At 33.5% G+C, this 15,852-nt stretch overlaps 1 protein-coding gene across 5 annotated transcripts in view; it reads left to right on the top strand.

Annotated features, from left to right (window-relative positions):
* PACRG (parkin coregulated) overlaps nucleotides 1–15,852 on the top strand; it is a 258,467-nt gene that overhangs the window by 193,110 nt on the left and 49,505 nt on the right. The window lies entirely within an intron of this gene.

Raw genomic sequence — 15,852 nt, 5'->3', positions numbered from 1 at the left:
ATTTTGAGCGCTCCTTCTCTGTCACTTCTCAGTTTGTTCTTCCTAGTAAAAAAACATTCATACATTCCCTTTGGTACAAAAGCTGATTGTAAGGAGCAATCAATAGAACATGTTCAGAGCTAATCGATAGGGTGAGTACATGGAAATGAGAGCGGGTTGATAAGCTGTGAAGGGAGTGAGTATAAGACGGAGTAGTAGTTATGGAGCCAGAACTCTGAGTTTGATACAGTGGAAAATGGTAAGCCAGAAAGGTGTCCAAAAGGGGTTTGATTATTTACATCAGAGCTCTAGGCTAGGAAGGTAACAACCAACTGTGTTTTGAGTTAGAGATGGAAACATTTCTGTCAAGGAGACTAGAACTGAAAGGATTGTTGTCAAAATGGCAGATTATAACAGGGTTTATATGTTGCGATTGTGCTAGTTAGTAAGACAAAAATCACACCATGTTAAGAAGCTTGGGCTCAGTGAGATTGGTTTTGCTTTGTTCCTTTTAAAATTTTATTTTCTGCAGTGTAAACCACTCTCTTCTTTACCAACCTTTAGAGGTGCTCACTCTTAATTATTTTCTTCTTTGTGGTTGCTTTTATTATGTAATAGAATATTTAGTCAATGTAGTAAATCTATTTTCTTCTGTGTTTAGAAACACTGGATGTTATTTATTTTCCAAACTACATAATAGCTTATGAGAACAAGGACCTACTACTGTGATTGCTGCTTTTCCTGCTCCATTAACCCACAAAAAGCTCAATTTCTTACAAAATCTAAATCCATTTCAAAACCAATGAATATCTAATATTAATTCATTTTTGTAACACTCTTAAATAAGATATGGAATATAATTTTTGGTTCAGTGTATGCCTGATTCTTCAGAAGAAGACTTCAAAACCTTTCTGGGAAACTATTGTGAGGGACTGTTTGTGAAGTTTTTTGATTAAGCATCCCTAATCAGTTTCATTAATCTTCATCTGTAGATGAACTTGTATGTTCATAAGATAATACGATGGGTTATTTTTTACTGTTCAAATAATTCATGTTTTATATCACTCTACTGTTCTGTCAAATATTGTCATTTTTTTTATTTTAGTTCAACATTCACACATTTAACTTATGAATGAATGATATTTTTGATGAAGATTCATTCTCCTTTTGACTGTACTTCAGAGAAATATGAACTCCTGTCTAATGATAACATGTATGCTGAAATGGTTATTTGTTCAGTGAGTATACTGTATGGACTTATTGTTATGGATATTTTGAGTAAATCCTTGCTCAACCAATTTTCTGTTCTTTCATGTGTTTAGTTCCAATGTGAAGCTCATGAGATATTGTAGATTTCTTGTGTGGAAATTGCAAAAAAAAAGAACTTTTACACTAGTATTTTTAATATCATTATTATCTGTGGACAGTACAACATGCACATATTATTAGTAATTATCCTTTGCTTTCTGGGAAATATGATAAAAGTTTGAGGGGCATCATCTTCAAAGGTTGCAGATAAAGTAGCTATATTAATAAACTCCAAGCATCATTTTGTTTTGTTTGTTTGTTTGTTTGTTTGTTTTGATCAAATGCAAATCAAAACGGAAAGGGAAGTAATGCTAGAATAACTTCTTTCTGGTATTTTATGCACTCTCTCCTTTAAGGTAAATTTACTCCTTCTGAATTTACATAAGGGATACAGGATTCAAGATGCTTCTTCCTTAAAGTTAATAAGATTCCCTTTGGCCAAATAAGCACTGATTTTTTTTTTCTCTCTCTCAAGAGGAAAGCAAAGCCAGTTGGTTAGTATAAGACTAGTTAGACTTACAAATGCCAGTTATAGGATGCTTTCTTTGCTTTCCCATAAGAAATTTCTACCACAGGGAATAAATGACTGACACATCACCCCCTGCCATCATAACAACTGTCACGCAACACCATTATTTTTCAAACATTGGTGGCATCCTTCCAACTGGCCATAAGGTTGCAGACACATTTTTTAATCATTACTTTGCCCATTGCAGGAAGCTAAAGTCACGTCATTTAATGTGTGCTCATGATAAATTTGACATTCTTTTGAAATAAAATGGAAGCTGATGAAGCACAACACAGTTGTGGTGAATTAGACAGCAGTAGAACAAGGCAGGAGAATACCCACTTATTGACATTGCCAAATCTAAAATGCATTAACTTTTAAACCAACACTTATTCAATTATTAAAAAGGGACCAGGGGAGCATACTGTTGGCTTTATACGGAAGAAGATTATAACAGCTCATTAGTTATTAATTAATTGACAATCTCACTGCTTAATGTCTTTCCATTTAATAAATACTTCTGTACCCAGTGTCTTACTTCTATCCATTTTATTTTTCATCAACATATAAAATATGACATTTTGTGTCTTCTGTCCACATATATGACAAATGGTCATGTTTTAGCAATTTGTATTAAGATATTTACAGTATTAACTAACATATTTACAACATAAATTATTTTTGGAATTACTAGGGGTTTTTTTCTATATGCAGTTAGCCATAAGAGTAAAATACATCTCTTTTTTTTTTACTATAGATCAAATTTAGGTGTTAATCCTGTCTTAAGCAAACCACAGATTTCCTGAATAGAAACTTGCAGGGAAGGACTGGGGGAAATGGACCCCACAAGGAAAACAAGAGGCTGTGACGAAAATGCTCAGAATAGAATGAGTTTGACAAGAATGATTCACAGGCAAACCTGTTTATTCTTCCATAAATTATTTCTTTACTGCAGTTTCTACTCACAGCAATCTGAAGTGCATATTTTTTGCTTGTTTTATACCCCATCCTTCCAATTCACAAGTAACATACCATTGCTCTTATAGTATCTTGAAAAAAGGTAGCATGAAAAGCATGTGTATTCGGGAATGTAATGCCTTGCTTTCAGGCATTCATTTCATTACTAAAATAGTTACTGATTTTTTTTTTAAGGCAGATTTTTGGGGAGGTGCAAGAAAGACTATAGTCACTCCTATACCTGTGACCAGATAAACATCCTCAGGAGAAGGTGACACAGCAGCAATTATGACTGTAAAAATACTTCTTATTTTTGGTACTAATAAATTTTAAGATCCACCAATGTTATGGACTGCTGTGAACAGAATTAGAACTCTGCTGCACCAGGGCCTATATTTATTAATTTTCATAGTCTGAGATCTGTCCTGGTGCCTGTATCTAGATGATTCGGAGGGAGGGAGAGAAGGAACAGTTTGAACCTGGGGCTACCAGTGATTCAATACATACTATAAAATAGTATTTTGATTTAAAAAACCCCAAACAAATAGACAAAAAACTCATTGTGTTGAAGACTGTGTCTCACAGATTTTGTAATGTGCTATCTGAACTTTTTTATGTATTACCTTTCAGAACATAGCTATAATTTGCCTTATTTGTACAAAAATAAACATGTTTCTTATTAATAGCTTCTCTCAAAAAAGGTTTTGTTCATTACATTTATCTTCTTGCTTATCTTACCAAATTTATATATGGGCGGTCAAAGGAAATATAGAGAATCTGAGAGGGTATATGGAGCAATGATGAGTCTCCAGAGTTTGTAACTTTATGTGGTAACTTCTTAAACAATCTCACATGGTCTATTCCAGCAGCTGAAATAGATTGTCTGACCATAGTCACAGAGTGACTGTCGTTTTTTCCCACTGCTGAAAAAGGCAGTCGCTTTCTCACCTTCCCTCCTGGCCAAAGGGTCTTGCTGCTTCATTCAGCTCACCCCTAAGAGAGCTGATTCAGTTAAGTATGTCATCTGAAAATGAATCTAGCAACAAAAAAAAGAATGGTTGTTGTTTCTGCTGGGCTTGTGAGCTGAATTAGCCTACAAACCTCTGAGATGTGTAAATGACAGGAAGAAGTGTTTCCAGGACATAGGACAAAAATCCAGCACACGTTCCTCCAAATCTAAGGCCCCAAAATGTAAAATAAATAAATATTAAAAATATTGGATTTTTTAGCATTTTGACTACACACACACACAGCGGAAATAAAAACCAAAAACAAAACCAAAACAAAAGTCAGTTTCAAACAAGACCTTATTTTAGGCATTTTGATTCACCTCAGGAGGAATCTGACCTCTTCCAGTACTATAAATGTTGAGCAGACTTAGAGACTAACCTTAGGCCAGTGTTAGCTTTGTGTTTTCCTTCTAGTGACTTCAATACTGTGCAAATCAAATTCTAATGAGAAATGCTAAGAATTAATTTAATTCTGTTCAAAATTCAGCTTTGGCAATTTTAAGGAGATTCTAGATTTCAGAAACCTAATAGTGTAGAAAATACTTGTATGTGGTAGAAGAAACTTGTGTTTGTTGGCATTGATTTCCTTTCCCCGCAATATACACACATTTCCCTGGAGGACAAGTCAGGAATGTTTATAATGAGGCAAAAAGTTATCAGCAACTGGAAAACAGAAGGGCTAATTTGAGCCAGTAAACATGAAAATGTCTGAAATTACATCTGTTTGTTCTAGGGCTAGATTTGACCTTAGATGTCCTAAATTCTAGGAGTACTCTTTTTTTCATTTCGTATTTCAATTTCCTAAAATTTTACTGTTATTTGCACATGAGGTAAGGTGGATCATTAATATAATTCCTGTACACTGATATAAAATTTTATTTTTACTGACATTTTACCTACATTCTGTACAGAAGGCCTTTATGCTGTAATACAGTGTCTTTCGATAATCTATTGCATATGTTTCTATAACACTACAGCATGATACAGTTTTGTCAAAAATGAAGTAGCTTGTGTACATACTATTGCCACAACTGAAAAATAAATCCAAAACTGAGATATCGGGTCACTCTGCACATTTTGAAAATTTGAGAGATTTAATTCTTACTGAGGGCCAAATCTTCTTATGCAAACTGACATTGTTCTATTGATGCTAAATTGGCTTTATCCCACTGTATCAGGTAAAGATCCAAAAACCTTATATGGTCCTGACAAACATGTCATTCTCCATATGGTATGATTTAAAAGGAAAAAAGGAAATTACTTCAATAACCTTTTAATTTTTTAGAAATCTAAGATTTTTGAAGAAGACATAAAATAATAAGATAAAGGGATAGTGGAGACTTTCTGAACTGCTATAGAACAAGCATCCCCTTGCAATAATTCTTACAGAGAACTTCAGACTGTAGCATGTAGACCAAAATTGTAAGTGCAATGTTTATTTAGTGTCTTCAGTTTCCCTTGCATTTCCTTTCTTTACAATGAGTCTTCTCTAAATAGAAACCAACCTGTTTCCTTGGCTCAGTGTCAGGAAAGTAATGAATCTTAGTGATGTGCTGAAGATGGCATGAATATTTAAAAATGTAGATATACAGTCTAACTCTAAATAGAATATCTATGCCGGGAATTCCAGAAGAGACTAGAGATTTTTGAGCTTTTAAAAAGAGTGAGTGAAAATACACAAGCTGTGAAAGAACAGAGCTAAATTCTTCCTATCTATTCCTATACACTGATCCTTCTTGTTTTAATGCAAGTTTTTTGTCAAAACTTTGTTGTAAATTTTAAATTATAACTTATTTTTACTTGTCAGAAGAATATCAGAGTATAATTGTTGATGACAATTTATTCTCACATCGCTGTGTATGTAAACTTCATTATTAAAAATGTACCACTTTCCAAATTCATGTTCACTTGTGTTTAAATTAATTTCTGTGATTTCATTTTGTTTGCCTTAGGTTAGAGCATTGCCTTGTATGAAATTAACATGTCTAATTGGATAAATATTTATTCCTAGATGATGTTCCATTTAACTCAATAGAATGGAATCACTTATTTTGTGAAGTGTTATGGAGTCAGTCTTGGCCCTCTCCATAATATTAAATATATACATATGCTTAAAATATTATTTTACAAGAAGAAAAATACTTCCTAGCCAAATGGAAGCATCAAAGTGTCTGTTTTCTTATTTAGTGTTGGTTTTATATCTTCAGTATTGTTTCTCAATTCAAGAAACAATTTCTAGTGAAATTCTTCCAATGCAGAAACCACATTCTAGTTTCACTCTGTATCTCTGAACATGAGCACTAGGTGGGATCTGACTAAATTTGTCCCATCTGTTTTCAGTCAAGAATGGGAGAGACTGTTCAGGTTTACTTTTTCCATGTTTAAGTCAGGAATTAATCCAGAATTTGGGATTACAGTGTATTTCAAGGTTTTTATTAAGTTAACATGGATCTTCCAGATAATACAAAAAGGTTGGAGACCTCATATGCAAAAGGGAAAAACATGGCCTGTATAGCACTTAACTCTTCCTTTTCTGTTTACCAGGGTCATAGTTTATCCCAAAAATTCTTGACTAATCAATTAGCCTAAACAGTATCTCCCAGAGGATGCTTGAATAGAAAGGATCCTGTAACTGTACTGTTGCACTCTCTGTTAAGCCATGTTTGCTGTGAGCCAGTGAGATTACAGCCTAGTGCAGTAAGGAATTCGACAGGGTGGCATGAGAAGAATGTGGCACATTACCACATATGTGATAACCCTGGCCAGTGCAGTCACTGCCTGATGAACCCATGGCTGAGCTGTTTACAAAATGAATCTAAATAAGCTACAGCATCTTTGTTTACTTTGGTATTATTCACACCATTTCGCTGCATCTCATACCATTCACCATCTCAAACCACTGTGAATGAACATACTTATTGTATATAACAGAAAATATGTGCAAAAATTAACAACTGAGAGAAGAGGAGTATTAAAATCCCGTACACTTAGTTTTCAATCTGACAATGTATTTCCAAGGTTTGGATAGGGGATCTTCCAGCAGTGACTTGGGGAACTGTTTCTTATGGTAATGAATTTAGGTTAACACTGCATAATGAACATAAAAATTGTCTTATAGTTGAGAACATAATCAAGTATATTTCCTGAACTAGGATGGATTTAAGCATATTAGCTGATTTCCTGAAGTTGGGGCCTACAGTCTAAAAATGAACTATTTTTATTTATTAGCTTTGTGTTTTGATGCCTGGGCCTTGATTTGAATACAAATATTTAAGTGGGCATGACTATTTTATCTGTTATTTAGCACAAAATCGCTCTCTTATCATTCCAGTTTTCTTCATGTTGGAAAATTACAGTTATGCATCTTAGTGATGCATTGTTTCAGATTTAATTGATTTAAATATAAATAAATACAAATAAAAATATTTGTTATCAAACTTTATGCTTAGCTGCATTTTGTAGACTAAAGATTGCAAAATATGTAAACAGGAATGACTAGCACTTGCACTGGTAGCCTGTGAACTTCAAGAAGTTCAAAGTTTTGTGTTGTTTTGGATATTTACCCAATACTGAGAATGAATGAGTCTTTTTAGAATGACAAATCGACCTGTAATTCTGCAAAGTGGAAAGGAGTTCAAATTGATAGATAATCTTCAGATAGATTAGCAACTTAGGAATGGATGGAAAAGTCAGGAGGAGCCTTTCTGTTGCTAGGCTGATAGTTCTGCACTGACTAAAGTCTGTGTAATTCCTACCATTTTTTCTGGATATAAGTGACAGAGAGGAAGACATGAGGAATCAAAAGATAAACTACTTGCCAGTATACTCCAGTGGGAAAATGTGGAATTTTCATTGTCCCTGGCAATTATTGGTTATCTTGTTTACCTCATTCTACATTTCTTCATCCTTTTTATGAGGAGGTTCAAACAGTAATTTTTTTTTTCTAGACTACTTATGGATATATATATAGATATATAGATATATATATATAAATTCTTTCTGTGGATAGGATTCATTCTGGAAACTCAGTTAGTGTTGTCAGAAGCTAACGCATTAGAAATCCACAATATTAGCTACCACAAAGGTAGTTCCTATCTGCCCACATTAAGTTTATTTGCATCAATGGGGTCCTTGGTTCTCTGAAAGAAGTAAACTGACAGTGAAGTTAGTAGTGACAGAAGGCCACTGCAAACAGCAGAAGAGATTTATCTACTGACGTCAAAATAATCATCTTAATTAACTGAAACTTTTATCAGTTATGTTTAAATGAAATCTAATTTTTTTATCCTCCTGAATGTACGTAATCTTCATGCTTCCCGAAAACTTCCAGAAGACCTGTCACACAGCATTTCCTTCCAATCCTCTTCCTACTCTTTCATTTTACTGTTATTTGTGGGGAAGGAAGGATTATTTGTCCTTGTTACTTACATTTCTTATTTCATGTATGATTTCAGTTCTTGGAAAGATAAAACGCTGTTTACCGTGGAAAGGACATAAATGTAGAAGTATCATGCACCTTTACCTTTCTACGTGGGTGTTGGAGTTTTCTCATTTTACACAGCTTCTAATATAGCTCTAGACTATTTGAATACAGCTACCAGTCACAATTAATTGGAGAAAATTACATGGTGAAGTTGCACGGTGAACAAATGGACAAAACACCAAAAAACACATTTCAATTGGACGCTTTGACTTCCAGCTCTCATCTGTTGGGCTGAAAATCTGATTAGGGTGTCAAATCACCATGCTAGTTATGTTTCTTCTCTTATCTTTGTCTTCATACCAGTTCAAGTCTAAAAGTTACATGATAATGTTATTGAAATATACTCTACTTTCATCCAGAAGCTGATTTAACTTCTTGCACAGGCCAGTGATTTCATCATGTGGGTGACTATAGCTGTGAAATAAGTTTAGATGATCTTTATCTTATGTTTTTTGGAAAACTTAAGTTTGGTTGAGCAGTTGTGCTAGTGATTCAATTTTATGTGTTTTATTAACCTCCAGAGCTTGCATGGAAAGATTAAAATACTTCACGATTATTTTTTCTTGTGCAGACTGATTTTAGAGAAGATCCTGTGCCTTATTCTTCTTTTTTTTTTTTCCTAAACCTTGTTTATTTTTATGTATTTCTAACAATCCTAGAGGCATTATATGTGTAAATATTAATATTACTAAGAACTGCAAAAGTTAATATGTGTGTCAAGATCCATAGCTCAACTGAACATTTTCTAAATAGTAAAGCCAAAGATTTTTATAGATTACTGACAGTGTGTACTGTAGCAATGCCCACTTATCTTATATGCTAATTAGTAGTTTCTGATTTGAAAGCATATTTCAAACTATATTTCTGTGGTAGTGTAGCTCACTGAAAAACTCGTGTACATGTTAGTTAAGACATAAATGGGAACTTGCTACCAGAGCTAGAGACCCACGAAGTAAATGACCACTGACATAAATATCAAAGTATGCTCACTATACACCTTAAAGATAGGAGAAAAGAAAGGTTATTGTGGGGTCTTATTCATAAGTGAAGCATGTGAATGTTAGTCAGCATATTCATCAGAAAGAGGCCCTGGCGGATTCAGGGTTTATATGAGGCCCATGAGAGCTCAAGGTAGAAGTGAGGTAGGCAGTCAGTGTTCACTGATGCTCAGGGCCTTTCATACCTGGGTTTATGTATTGATTTTCATCTTCTGTCTGTATTTGATCAGTTGTTTGCAGCCAACAAAATATGTGTGTTTTGTTTGTTCAAATCCACATTCTAATCAACCATGGGACTCAGAAATATGGAAGTCATGAAATAATATATTAAAAGGACAACATTCATCAGAAAAAGCATTTTCAACATATTAGAGGATATGCTATAACGATGAAATTAGAAGTGCAAGAAGTTACTGAGATGTAATGGTACAATAGCCATTGTATGGCTGTTAGACTTCACTTAATGCAACCCATGATTGAAGAGAAGAAATTTAGAAGAAATGTGATTTCATTCCTAGCATATGTGCTAAATTGAATTACACCTAACGAACATGCTGACAGTGTGCTTCTCATTTCCTCATTCACAGAGAGACAATGTATTTAACCAGTTTAATTGTTCAACTTGAAGCAATGAAGGGTATCAAGTTACAAAAACCCCAACCATCCAATTCTTCAGGAGCGTTTAAAATACATGCTGCAGCTGATAACACTTTGTGTAAAGGAGAATAATTTTGACTGCTTTTTTCTTGTTTGTTACTTGTAAGAAAATATTTCTCTGAAAACTAAAACATAATATTTGTTTTTCTTAATAAATAAAATATAACAAATGCTATTAAAAATATGCAAAAGGATGGTCACAATGTAGAGCTGGAGTGCAAATAGTGATTCAAATAGCTGCATTTTGTATTTAGATCCAAATTTATAAATTGCACTAAGGTCAATTTACTAAATGTCTAGTATTATTTGCATTATACTAATGTTATTTTTGCTTAAAATGGTAGATGCCTTGTGTAAGATTGTTTGTAGATCTATTTGCACCTTCATTAATTACAATAGAAGACATATATATATCTCCATGAAGTGAATTCGACTTTATATAGTAGGACTAGAAAATGCCTCTTTCTTAGTCATTTACTTCATCTTTGTGAGCAAAAGTGGATTCACCTTTTTATTATTTACAGTCATCCCTAAAGACGATGGTCTTGCCATTTCCTTGTTCACATGGGGTGTGGTGAATTAGGTCTAGTGGCAATATTATAACTCCAAGGAATGATCTCCATCGCAGAAAGCTCATAGTATCAAATGGTGGGCTCTGTCAGACACTACTCATTGACATCATGACCTAGAGGTTTAAAATCTCATTTTTCCCTCTATTACTTCTACTCTTCTTCATGAAATCAAACTGAATTCTATGTACTAGCAATTTTAAGATTCAAATAACAATTCTTTCCTGCTAGGTCAATAAAGCTGGAGTGAATATTGGACTTTAAATACCACCTTATAAATTATTCTTTAGGGTCTGTATTATAATTCCAAACATTACCAAATATATTTTGCTAGATGCTGATTTTTCTGTTGTTGTTTCAGAGAGTTATAAATTAATTAATATTTGGGAAAAACTCATCTTTTGTAAATAAAAGAATTGTCCAGATCTTCAGCTTATGTAAGTGCTTGTCACTCCAAAGAAATCATCTTATGCTAGTTGTAGTTAAACTTTCTGAGAAATAATCTAAAATTTTTACCTGAGAGTTTCAAAGATTCTCTTTGGTTCAAAAGATGGAAACAAAATGTGGGTGGCTCAAGGGGAGAGATAAGCATGCTGATTACAGACCCTGCTCTTCAACATGCAGTTCTATACTCTTGATGGTACAGTTCAAGACCAATCTGTTGATTTGCCATCAGAACTGCACTAAAATGCAACAGTTCAATACACAGCCATCTTTACTTAATTTAAAGCTTTTTAATTGAATGTCAATTACACAGTTATAATCCATATCTTATTACAAAGTACTATACACATGCATTTTAAATAGCACATTTTCTTAACTTAAACCATTTTCCTTTTTAGAAACCATCACAACTAAACGATCAATTGTGATTATGGTAACAACCACAAAGCATTTATTACTTAATGTGATTATTTAATTATAAATTATAAAAACTATAAACCAATCAACCAACTCTCATATCTTATTTTCTATTTAACCAACATTTCCCAGCATTAAATACTTTTCCAGGGTAAAGTATTTCTCACCTTTTTTAAAGTTACCTATCATAGGATTTGAGTATTTTCCAGAAACTAGTTAGACTCACAATAGGTTAGCAATCTCATTTACTCTTAACCTCACCCCTTCCACCTTGATCCATGTCCTATTTTCTTCTTCTAAGTTGCTTTTTATAGTGACTATGAGGATACTAATTTGAAGTGAGTTTTGCGCTTTGTTCTGAAAGCTGAGAGAATTGTGGTCAAGCTAATATTCTCTGACAGGGAATCTGAAATCTTTTGTTCTCTTTATTGAATTAGCCTATATTCTGCTCCCATGAGCTTTGTTTTTCAGATTGATAGATTCATGATTAATACAAAAGAGAACAACTGAGGATGACAGTCTCCTCATGTAGAAATATACTGTGCAGCACGTGGGAAAAGCATTTCTTACAGGACTTTCACATTTGGGATAGAGACCACATCTTTGGCCCGGCAATTGTAAAGGATAACAATAGTCAGTGTTTGTTGGACTTCTGTTGAAGGAATATAAATTTCAGTAACTCATTCAGATGATTTTCAGTGAAAAAGCCAGGGCCTAATCATAATGTAGTAGTCTAGGGTACAGCTTTATAGTCATCCTCAGGTGGGGAGAGGCCTTTTTCAAAATTTTTAACTGTTCAGTCATTTTATGACTGAATGCCAAGCTATCCAAATGGATTGTTTTGATGGTCCAGCTAACTTGAGAATCTGTCTGTATAAAGTGATAGCTTGGAAGATGATAGCTCTAGAAAAATTAAAAATAATACTGTATTCTCCTCAAGTCATTTTCTGTCTTGTTGGAATCTGAATTTGTGTAGCTGCTCTATCTTAAGAGCTGATTCATGTAAGACACTGGGAGAGATGAAAGCTGAGAACATTACACATTTTAGAGATAAATAACATAGTGAAAATACTGACATCAGAGATTATGGACTATCGCAGTTATTCCCCAATGAAAATATTCCTGCCAATGTAGGTGTTTATGTTAAGGATGTTTATCAAAAGAATTTTTGAGAAAGTCCTCAGAACAGCAAAATTAGGGGAAAAAAGAATATAGATATTCTATGCATTCCTTAGATTTTCCTTGTATTCATGGTCTAATTAAGGAATGGAAAGATTATGGTTCTCATAAAAAATCAAGGATGAAATTCTATTGTTGTGTGTTGCTATTGAATAAACATTATGAAGCATTAGGAAATTGATGTCTATATCACATTTTTAGTCTGCTTTATAGAATATTTGAGATGTGTGTACAACATCCCACCATTTGTTCGTAGTAGTCAATTTCAACTATTTCAGGGAACATATGCATTATATATGAAATACTGAAAGATCCAGCTGAATAAACACTCACATTTCCCATCAGCTTCAAATGTCTACAGGTAGACTTTGTGCATGATTTAAAATGAAAAATGTGTAGTACAAGCATCTGACCTTTTACATTTAAAATGCTATTCTGCCTTATCTAAATTATATATGTTTTGGGTCTTTCTGTATTAAATGTAGGTGAAGGGATGAATATGTAATATTTCTCCACCCTATATGTTTATTGGCATTCAGACAGGTTTTATTATCAACACTTATTGTACCAATATGAGTTTATGTGTCATGAACCCTTAAATATTTCAGAATATGTGGCTAGTAAAGCTGGTGTTAATGCCCATTAACACTTTTCGAGGAGGAGTGAAATATTATGATACCTAGATGGTCTAGAGCAAAAATACAGAGTTTAATATTAGGATATGGGTTTGGGGTTTTTGGGGGAGGATTTTTTTTTGTTTGGATTTTTTGGTTTTGAGGTTGTTTTTTTTTCATAGTGGCTTTTTTTTCATTTAGGGGTTTTTTGTTTTTGGTTTTTGGTTGCTTATTGGGGTTCTTTTTATACAAAATCCAATTATATTTTTAAAACACTTTTTAATTAGCATGTTTTTATCAACTACAGCTCAAATGTGATCTTTAGTTGTTAAATAAAAAACTTAAGCTACTAGAGGGAAGCACATTCTCTTACTGTAAGTACTCATTTAGAAACAAACCAGAATGAATTAAAACCATAGGAGTAAGAAATGGTTGTCTGACATAGGAAGCTGTTAAAATGAATTTCTGGTAGATATTGCTGATGATGCTAAAGTCAACAGAATGAATTTTTTTCTTTTTTTAAAGGAATGTGATTTCCTTCAAAATAAGCTGCATGGCAGTAATCCTTCTGAAAGTAAAATGTCAGATTTTAGAAATATACTTGCAGAGAGAAGAATGATTGCATTCTGATTTACATTAATATTAAAAAAAAATCACTACATGAGGAAGAAGTTAATCCCCACTCCTATTAACACTTCACCCATGAAAATGAAATCGTAGCATTTGATCTTTCTCCCTGTGAATTCAGTGTATTGAATTTAATAGAAAGACAACCTCATCACAGCTAAGTCCAGCACTGGCCCTGCTATTCTAATTAGACTTTAACAATATTAGTTTCTTTTTCCCCTCATCTTTTTACTTCATTTCCCTTGACTGGAGTGCAATTTCACCAAAATGTAGCAGACTAATCATTAACTGGCAGAAGCACATAGACTGAAACTTTAAATTGACCATCACAGCAGTAGAATACCAGAAATTTATAGAAGCATAACCGTTTCTTCTGCTGGGTGTGTGATAATTGTTTTTCTGCTCATTTACATCCAAAAGTAATTAAGCTCTACAACAAAACTATGTACGGTTGTATTGGTGCAAAGTCTGCTGTGTGAGGTTATTCAGAGATCCCATGAAAACATCACAGTGGGAACTGTTGTTCATTTGCATTGTCACTTCCTAAAAATTTGCAGAAACATACCCTTGAAAGAATTAGGTCACACAAAATGTGGCCTAAGGGCTTCTCCTTTCTGTTTTCCCCAGTGGAGTTCTGCAGCTGATGCGATAAAAACTGTTCTACATCAATAATCTTTTGAGTTTATGTTTCCTGAAAAATTATTTGGCTTATGGAAATAAACCATCTTTATCATTCAGTGGGAAAATTTCCTTGTCTTTCCTTCCAGATCTGATTTCTTGATACAAATGTAGTGTTGTTACAGTCTGAATCTTCTTTAGACGATTGTAGTTAAAGCCATGCATTAAAAATGCATGTCACGTTAATATTAGAAAATTATTACACCAAACTTTGCTTTCCCTGAATATTACAATTTACATATAAACAAATACAACTTAGCTGAGAAGTCTTCTTTCTCATGACATTTCTTACCAGAGTCTCACAGTGTTTCATGGTCATGTGTGCCTTTTCCTTTTATGGGGTAATGGATAGCTATTGTTTCCTTGTACTGTTGATCCTGTGAAAAAAAAGCTATGAGATAACAACACAGCTAGTACTTTTCTTATTGAAAATAAGCTAATTAATCACTGTAGTGGGCAGAGGAAAGCTAACTCCCTCTCTCATTTACTCTTCTGAAACACATTGATTTACATGGTGAGGAATGAATTTGCTGACAACGATATTATGCCCTTCATTTCTTAATACTTTATATATGCTTACTTCTTTAGTTAGGAAATGCTTTGATATAAATAAACACACTTTAGTCCCGATTTTGTAACCACTTACACATTTGCATGACAGTTTCCTGAGTCAGACCTACATCTGTTTATGATACCAAAACCTGCATTTTATGTAGCATGAGAATTATCTTATTGAGAAATTCTGCATGAATTTTGTTGAATTTCATTTTCTGAAGCTTCTGATTCATGTACTTCAATATCTTCCTTATCTTCCTGTATTTTCTCCTCTACTTTTTTTTCTTTCAGATTTTTTTGGCCTTGTCTGTTTTATGGTAATATCTTACTTAAGCTTACAATGGTATACATGATTCTAACATCTCATTTATGCTTGCTCACTTTGTCTTGTGGTCATGGAAGTTTTTCCTTGAATATTTGGAGGGATGTCTTGTGAGTACAACACAGAAAGATCATCTTTATGTAATTTCCATAGATTGTACAGTACAATAGTAACTTTAACTGTTATTAAAATATAAATAACTAGACAAGGAATAAGCTTTGGATCATTTATTATATCTGTAAAAACATAAACAGCCATAAATAAATGAAGATAGATTCAGAATAACCATCTGTTAGGAAGTTAGTTCAAGTCAAAACACTTAAAAATTGGCACTGTAGACTATATTCATGTAAATATGTATTTAGACATGTAAATATCTAGCCTCATGTACAGATGTTCTGATTCACTGCAGCCTGCATTTGGGAACTGCTAAGGCCTCAGGATCAACCTGCTCAGGTAGCTGCTGAAAATTGGATTCAGGTGCTAAACTTTGTGTCTTTCTGCAAATATTGGCACAAGTTCATAGTCTAGCAAAAGGTCTGTCTCT

The sequence above is a fragment of the Myiozetetes cayanensis genome, unplaced genomic scaffold (assembly GCF_022539395.1).
Source record: "Myiozetetes cayanensis isolate MyiCay16 unplaced genomic scaffold, myiCay2020 scf2-11, whole genome shotgun sequence".
Classification (NCBI taxonomy): domain Eukaryota; kingdom Metazoa; phylum Chordata; class Aves; order Passeriformes; family Tyrannidae; genus Myiozetetes; species Myiozetetes cayanensis.
This window is presented reverse-complemented; position numbering and strand designations above follow the sequence as displayed.